General features: G+C 41.1%; 1 pseudogene; it reads right to left on the bottom strand.

The window, feature by feature from the left end:
• Window positions 1–4095: 4095 nt before the first annotated feature.
• LOC115729351 lies at window positions 4096–5861 on the bottom strand (annotated as a pseudogene).
• Between the last annotated feature and the right edge of the window lie 1631 nt (window positions 5862–7492).

Here is a 7492-nt window from a genome sequence, read left to right on the forward strand (position 1 = left end):
AGTGGATGGATATCATGCAAAAACACCCAAAAAAAAAAAAAAATTAAAGCAAAAACGGAAATTCGAGAAAATCGAAAGCTAGGGTTTTTGGTAAGGAGTATTCGATCCAGTTGGATCCGCCACAGAGAGAGAGAGAGAGAGAGCGGAGCGAGCGCGCCCTAGGGAACGCCGAGAGGTGGATCCGTGGACGAGAGAGCGAGAGAGAGATCGAGATCGCGATCGAGAGCAAGAGCGAGAGCGAGAGAGCGAGATCGAGAGAGAGATATATCTGATTTTGGGGGCAGAAGACGATTGAAGGGGGGCCTGTATACGAAACAGTGACCGATCTACATGTTTCTTGTTTTGTTTGATCTATTACTGTTGCCGCTCTGAAACGCAGGTAAGCTTGTTGTGTGTTTTCATTCCTATTTTGGTCTTTAACTTCTAGCTTTTTTATTCTTTTAAATCTAATTTGGTTTGTGTTTCATGTTTTTTTTTTTTTAATTTTCTTTCTCTGAAGGAGCTCTTGTTAGGCACCACATCGGTCCCACGTGTTCTAAGAAATAATAAGATAAGTACGTCATTATTTTCCGTCGGTCTAATTGGATAGAACAGAGGAAATGATTTTTTTATCGAATTATGGAACGATTTGATTACATAAACTTGACAAGTTTTAAAACTTGATTATACTTTTTGATAGTTTTAGAATTCCATCGCATTCTTGTGATATGTTTTAGAACTTCCAATGCACTTGTCCCTTTTTTATTTCCTATCTTTCGTCAAATCTTCTTCTTTCCTGTTTTTCTAAAAATATTAAAATATTATTAAAAATGTCGATGTCGGAGCGTTTTTTTTTTTTTTTTTTCGCATTGTTCTTATAGCTCGATACTTGTTTCGTGAGCGATAGGCTGCGAGTAAGGATATGCCAAGGCCGCGTCTTATAGCATGTATGTCGCGATACTCGCGATGGTACTGGCCTTTGCTTGTGGTACATATGTCGTATTGTCCAAAGACACCGGGCTTGGGATCGCAACATTTGTGGTGTCCGGATGTCTCGTGACCGTGTACATCATCGGTGGATTTCTTGACCCTGAAGCTCCTTTCTCCCAGGAGATACGTCCGAAAACTTATTGTTTGATTATGGGATGCTTTAGGAAATCTGGGAATGTAGCAAACTGTGCGTGGACAATTAAGCAAGTGGATCACCTTCAACGCCAGGAGTACTCGCGCGCTAGGGGTTCAGCGCGCCCGACCGCACATTTGCTCGTTCACTCAACACTTGAGTTTTACAAATTTAATTGGCTTCCTTAACTCTGATGCGTAGGATAACTTGGAAACATATTGCCAATATACGTCACCCTCTTCTTGTATCGATTATAATTAGTCTTTCTACCTGTTAATACTATAATTTACTCCTTTAAAGAATATCGCCATTCAAATTAAGCATGCTTAAGCTAAACTTTTGTAGATACTTCATTCTGGCCAAGTAACTCGATATGAAAGTTGATTCGTTTATGGGGTGATTTTTCCATTGAACTCGATGAGGATAGAAATTAACTAGGCCGATTTTCTACTCGATGAGAGGGTCTTCTTGAGGTAAAACCCAAGAGGACATATGCAAGGTGAGCAAAGCGGACCGCCGGAGGAGCTTGTCGCTCGAGCCGGAGAGATCGTGCATTGGCATATATAATCTTTGATGTACAGCTAACTTCTGTAGGGAAATGGGATGAAAATTTGTATGGTAATACCCACGTGTGACTACTTCATGTGGTAATAAATTTCAGTTTACGAGGATAACACTATCCAAGACCAAGACAAGTAAGTAATTTTCAAAAGCCATGATACCAGTTTGTGGTACCTCAGCAGTTCATAAATTTGATCTTAATCACCTATTGCGAGTTACAGGTTCATGGATTAAAAATTTCACTTTACGCCGCTTAGAGAAAATATTTCATGAACATATATAACATACACTAAACCAAACCACGGTTTTTTTAAATCAAAGATGTGAGTCCCACTAGATTCGACTCTCCAAACATAAAGTAATTCTGCTTTGTAAGTTCATACAAGAACTTCTCCAGCTAAACTGACAGAGAGAGGCATGACAGACATATTACATAAGCAGAAAGCGTTGATTAACAAACCATCTACAGTACATTGGACAACCAGAAGTTAATTGATATAAATAGATTGAAGATTCGGTCGCAGCAACAAGTTACACGAGTGACCTCGAAGAAACATGCAAGTCCAAATTGCCCGGAGGGACTTCTAATAGCCTCTCTAATGGGAAACTTCCTGGTCCTTTAGTGAGTAGTTCCTGTACTTCAGCTTCCTTTTGCCCCATCGCCATTTCAGAAGGCCTGCAAATGAGAAGTTTCAAATAAAGCAGATGATACCTTGAAGACTGGAAAGAAAGACATCGGAAAGCAGGAATAAGTCTCCACAAAAGAAAGAACAAGACGACACTCACCAACCAACATGCTAAAAAGGAAGTCATGTAATCCTAAGATGGTCCAGGACATGCAAGGCGTCGGTTCTTGCAGTGCCATGCATGTCATGCAGCGATGTTTCAGATCTTCTCCCAATTGTATTGTCTATGATTAAGACCTTTGTGCAAACTTCAAGAGTAGTTTTGGTCCCAGGTCCCAATTCAACTAACATGTTATGTCAAGCAGAAAGGAGGTTGTGACCAAGATTGATGATGAAATGCTGGGGAGCACAGAGTCGTACTTATCCGCAAATAAACATTGAGCAGCTGGTTATATCAACTAACGCAACTTTTATGGTGATGCCAGCTCCAAAGGAAGGACTATTCCTGAGGAAAGAGTAAAACAAGGCAAGAGTGCTTCTTTCAGTGTGCTGAAGCTTCAGTCTTCTCCTGGTGCAGTACATGCTTCAACTTCCTGATAGAATAATAAACTTTTGATTTTGACCGAGAAAGTAATGATTCGATATGCAAAATAGCAATTGAGGCCATAATTGCTTCATAATGCAGGGTGAGGATGGAATCCACTGGCTTTAAACGGTTCGTGAAGAATTTGCAGCCAAAGATTCTCATAAGTACATCTTTGCAGCCCAAAAGGTACTTGGCAGAATTTTTGCAAATGATAGGCACACATCTCTACAGTGATACAATATGGTTTTGCCAAAAAAAAAAAGAAAGGCCTTTTAATTCCTGTGGAAGCTTGCTTACGGAGTGGTGGTGCTTTACTTCTGTATGAGAAAATAAAAAGATAACATCAAGCATGCGACCCAGCAGAATTTTCTTTGCCGAGTCGCCCATCTATTGTCTCCACAACCTAAAATGAGGAGGCGTCCTGTTTGGGATTGTAATCGGAATAAAGGGGCACAGATATTAAAGTATCATCAATCTTCTCATTTCAAAAGGTAGAAGCGGCATGTAAAATTGGTCAGACTTTGACAGCAAGTGAAGGAAGACTACCACGAGAGAAACTTGATGAGAGGACCCTTTACTAAGAAGTGATGTGGACGGGGAGATTCAACTGTTTCCAAGAGCCACAATTTTCTGTTGTTCGCATAATGATATTGCCGTCCCTGCTGATAACAGCAGAAGAGTTTCTTACGAATGCTTACAAAAAAGTGATAAGGGCATAGCATGAGTATTTATCGTGAAAATCAAGTTGGAGGACATATCTGAGTCATTTGTTGTCATGGACCTTCAGGAGCCTATCCATACTAGCACAAAAGAAACCTCAACCAATAATAAGTCTAGAGAGGGCCAAGGGGGCCTTCACTGAAGATATGAACATTTTGTGAACTCCTGTCACTTAAGGGTACATTTTGTGAACTCCTGTCACTTAAAGGTCCAATCAATTTATGCCGCAAATGAGGGCATAGGTGCAATGAGATTAAGCTTGTGACAGAACATGATGCTAAAGGATGTGGAAATTGCTCAGACTAAGAAATTAATCTTCGTTCAGAGGAGATGAAATTTAATTGCAATCAAGCCTAGTCCGAAAAAAGGAGTTTGTTCAACGTCAGTAACGACAATAATGAATATCAGCATTTTGATTGTGGACATCAATAGCAGATGGCTACCAGCATAATTTTACTGCAGATAAAGTGGATGATGGCATGAGTAAATGAAAAAGGCACTTAGTTCCGTCGACGTTTTCGGCCATTGGCGGAACCACCACAGGAGTGAAAAAATGATGCATTGAGAGTTGCTGGGTTTCTCGAACAAGAGGAAGACGTGTGAAAATCCAACTCATCAGAGTCCTCACAGGTTCCTACTTTCCTCTTGCTGCCTCTTGGTTCTCTGTCCTTAGTTCTTTCGGCTCCCAAGGAGGACTGACATAGAACTCTAAATGTCTCATTCAGAAAAAGAGATATATGAGGCCGAAGATTACCAAATAACTTTCTTTTCAGATCCTCATTGGGAACAATTGCCAGGTCATTTAGAGGCTTGCAATATTCGACGAATAATGGCGAAAAGATGGCCGATAATTCATCCAACCTTTTCGTGATTCTACAGAAAGGCCTCAGTACCACACTTGGCAACAAACAAATGCAGAAACAAGTTAGATTAAAAAAAAGAAAAAATTGTGCGTAGAATATGAATAAATAATCTTGAACAGGAAAATTAGCATAAGCAACTTACTCAAGGAAGGAGGAATAGAGCTTCGGATTTGCTTGGTTTCTCGCAAGAATTTGGCGAAGATCATCTTCATTATAGGTGGGAAAATAAATAGGCATAGGCTCTATGTAACCCAAACTTGAGTAGAATGTATCAGCAGGAGTACTGCTGATAAAGATTAACCCAACCTCAGGAATGTTTGGGATGCTATCAAGAAGATTGAATAACAATGGCAATATGGTGGAACTTTTATCCCAACCCCTAACAAGCTCTAGTTTGTCAAATATCAAGTAGACCATGTTTCCGTCAATCGATCACTCTAGCTTCTTGCTAGACTTTGATTTCCCCCTGTTCTCCTTAAGACTCTTCACAATACCAACCGAGGCTTCACGAAGAAAATTCACAAAATCAGATGGCTTTTCGCATCGCTTTACACTTGCATATCCATTTGTTGCATTCTTTCGATGATATGACAGCTGATTCAGAACAGATTCAAACGGTATTCTAGGACTGTAACATATGCGGTGGCTCGAATAGACAAAGGGTCGATTCAGATGTCTAAATAACTGCAGCAGTATACCGGTTTTTCCAGTTGAAGGACCACCATAAACAAAGACAGGAAGCATGGGCGCATTCAAAGGACCCAAAATCTGCAAAAGCTCACGTATTTGTGGACATCTACCTGGAAAGTTAGACAACAGGACATCCAAATCAATGGGTTCTCCTCCATATAAAAGATCAATGGGTGATGGAGAGCATATGTTGGTTGATGTTGTACTTTCAACAACATTATTCTTGGTTGAAATTGCTGTGGCAGAAGATGACCTGGTGGTCCTCCAAGTAATTAATGGCACTTCATCTTTACCCATTTTTCCTAAAGGGACAGACAACAGATGCTACCTGTCAATTAACAAACCATCTTTCAGATATACAGCTCCAGAAGAATATGACATGAGACATGACAAACTTAAGAAGAAATCTTAGGATGCCGAAACTTTTAAGCTCCTTAAAAAGGGGTTGGCTCTAGTTGGAAACATTATCTTATACCCATAAATGGCTTATGGGAAGGAGATTCAGAAGAAAAGGAACAAGAAACTAAACCCCAAACATGAGATACTGAAACAGGTCAAGCCTGGTGGCAGTAGGTTAAGCGACCTCTAATCAATGTGGATAGGAAACACATGCATAGCATGTGAATTAAAGCGCACTATTATAAGATACTGCCCAAAGAGGAAACATAAAGATACATGAAAGCAAAAGCATATTAGATATCTAAGGTATTCCATTATTTTACTTAGTAAAAGGACAAACTGTCTTTTGGGTTTATCTTTTTTTTTTTTTTGGGTAAGATAAGTATGTATTTAACTTTTCAAGGTGCCAAATACAAGAGAGGACCGAACACAAAAACCTCGTACCCATCGTTACATTTGGAAGTGTCCCGAAGGGTGCAAAGGTGTAGCGGTCAAGAAAGACACAACAAAAGAAGGATCTAAAGATCTAAAGAGCCAAACAATGGCCACGGTAGAAAGGAGTCAAGAGCGAAACAACAGCCAAAAGAAAAGCTAATCTAAGCAACGGGCCGATCCTCAAAGATAGAAGGGGAAAGGCCCCAATTTCTTTGTATACGCTTGTTGCGGGAATGTCATCAATCGGACCAAGTGATAAGCTCATATCTCTGACCACCTTGTGGAAATGCTTGATGATGGCCGGGATAAAGAGAGGTTTGTCCCCGAAAAGGATGTTGTTTCTCTCCATCCAGATAATATGACATAAAGCTCCATGAGAAAATCTAGCAATACGATGCGAGAAGGACGAACCTCCAAAAAGTCACATAGACCGGTGAATATGGTCATCCCACGGACGGTTCCGCCAAGGTAGATTACATTTGGTAGCCCAATACAGGGCGAGGGAACTTGTGACAGAGCAGCCAAAATATAAAGGTGGACAGAATCTGGTCTCAAGTGGCAAAAGGCGCATACCCCATGATCAAGTCTTCGGTGTTGCAGAAGCAATGTTTAAGTGGGGAGACGGTGTAAAGTGATTAACCAGAGATGGAAGGCATGCCGGGGGGATATATAGCTATCCCAAACAAAGGAATGCCAAAAAACAGCCCGACCCCTACGTCCGATCGAATTCCAAGCGGATGCAGCGGAGAAAATACCCGAGGAGTTGTTCTGCCAAATGAATTGATAATTTCTTCCATCCACAAAAGAAGGGCCTAGTTCTGGCCAAGCCAAAATGGTGGCCAAAGTGTTCGACATTTGCCAATCCGAGGCATAGAATGAACGGACCGAGACATCACGTGGTATCCTGGATCGGTATATATCCCCATCCGTAAAAAGCTTAAAGAGGGGGCCATGATCATGCCACCAATCGAACCAAAATGAGGTAGCTAGCCCATCGCCAATCCTCCATCTAAAGTGCACTAAGAATTCCGTCCGAAGGTCCAAGATTTTCTTCCAAGTCCATGAGCAAAAAACTGGTTTGGCGACTATCCAAAAATTCTTCCTCTTGAGGAAATTGGAGTGTATCTATTTGCACCACATGGATTCTTTATCGGAGAATAAGATCCAAATGTGTTTTAGCATTGCTGCTCTATTACACTCCAACAATTTCCGTATCCTAAGTCCACCTTCTTCCTTCGGCAAGCGGACATAATCCCAAGGAACCTTAGCGCCCCCGACACCCAAGTCCGGACCCTTCTAGAGAAACTGTCTTAGAATAGTTTCAATCCGGGATAAAACCGACATGGGGAGGGTGAAAACCGTAGCCCAATAGACATGGATGGCATGCAAGACGGATTTAATAAATTGTAGTCAACCCGCAAAATATAAGAATCTTTGGGACCAAGAGCGGGCTCTAGTAGTAATGGAGTTTACCGGAGTGTTATAGTCGGACTTGGAAAGTCTAGAAGCA

The sequence above is a fragment of the Rhodamnia argentea genome, chromosome 9, assembly GCF_020921035.1.
Source record: "Rhodamnia argentea isolate NSW1041297 chromosome 9, ASM2092103v1, whole genome shotgun sequence".
Classification (NCBI taxonomy): domain Eukaryota; kingdom Viridiplantae; phylum Streptophyta; class Magnoliopsida; order Myrtales; family Myrtaceae; genus Rhodamnia; species Rhodamnia argentea.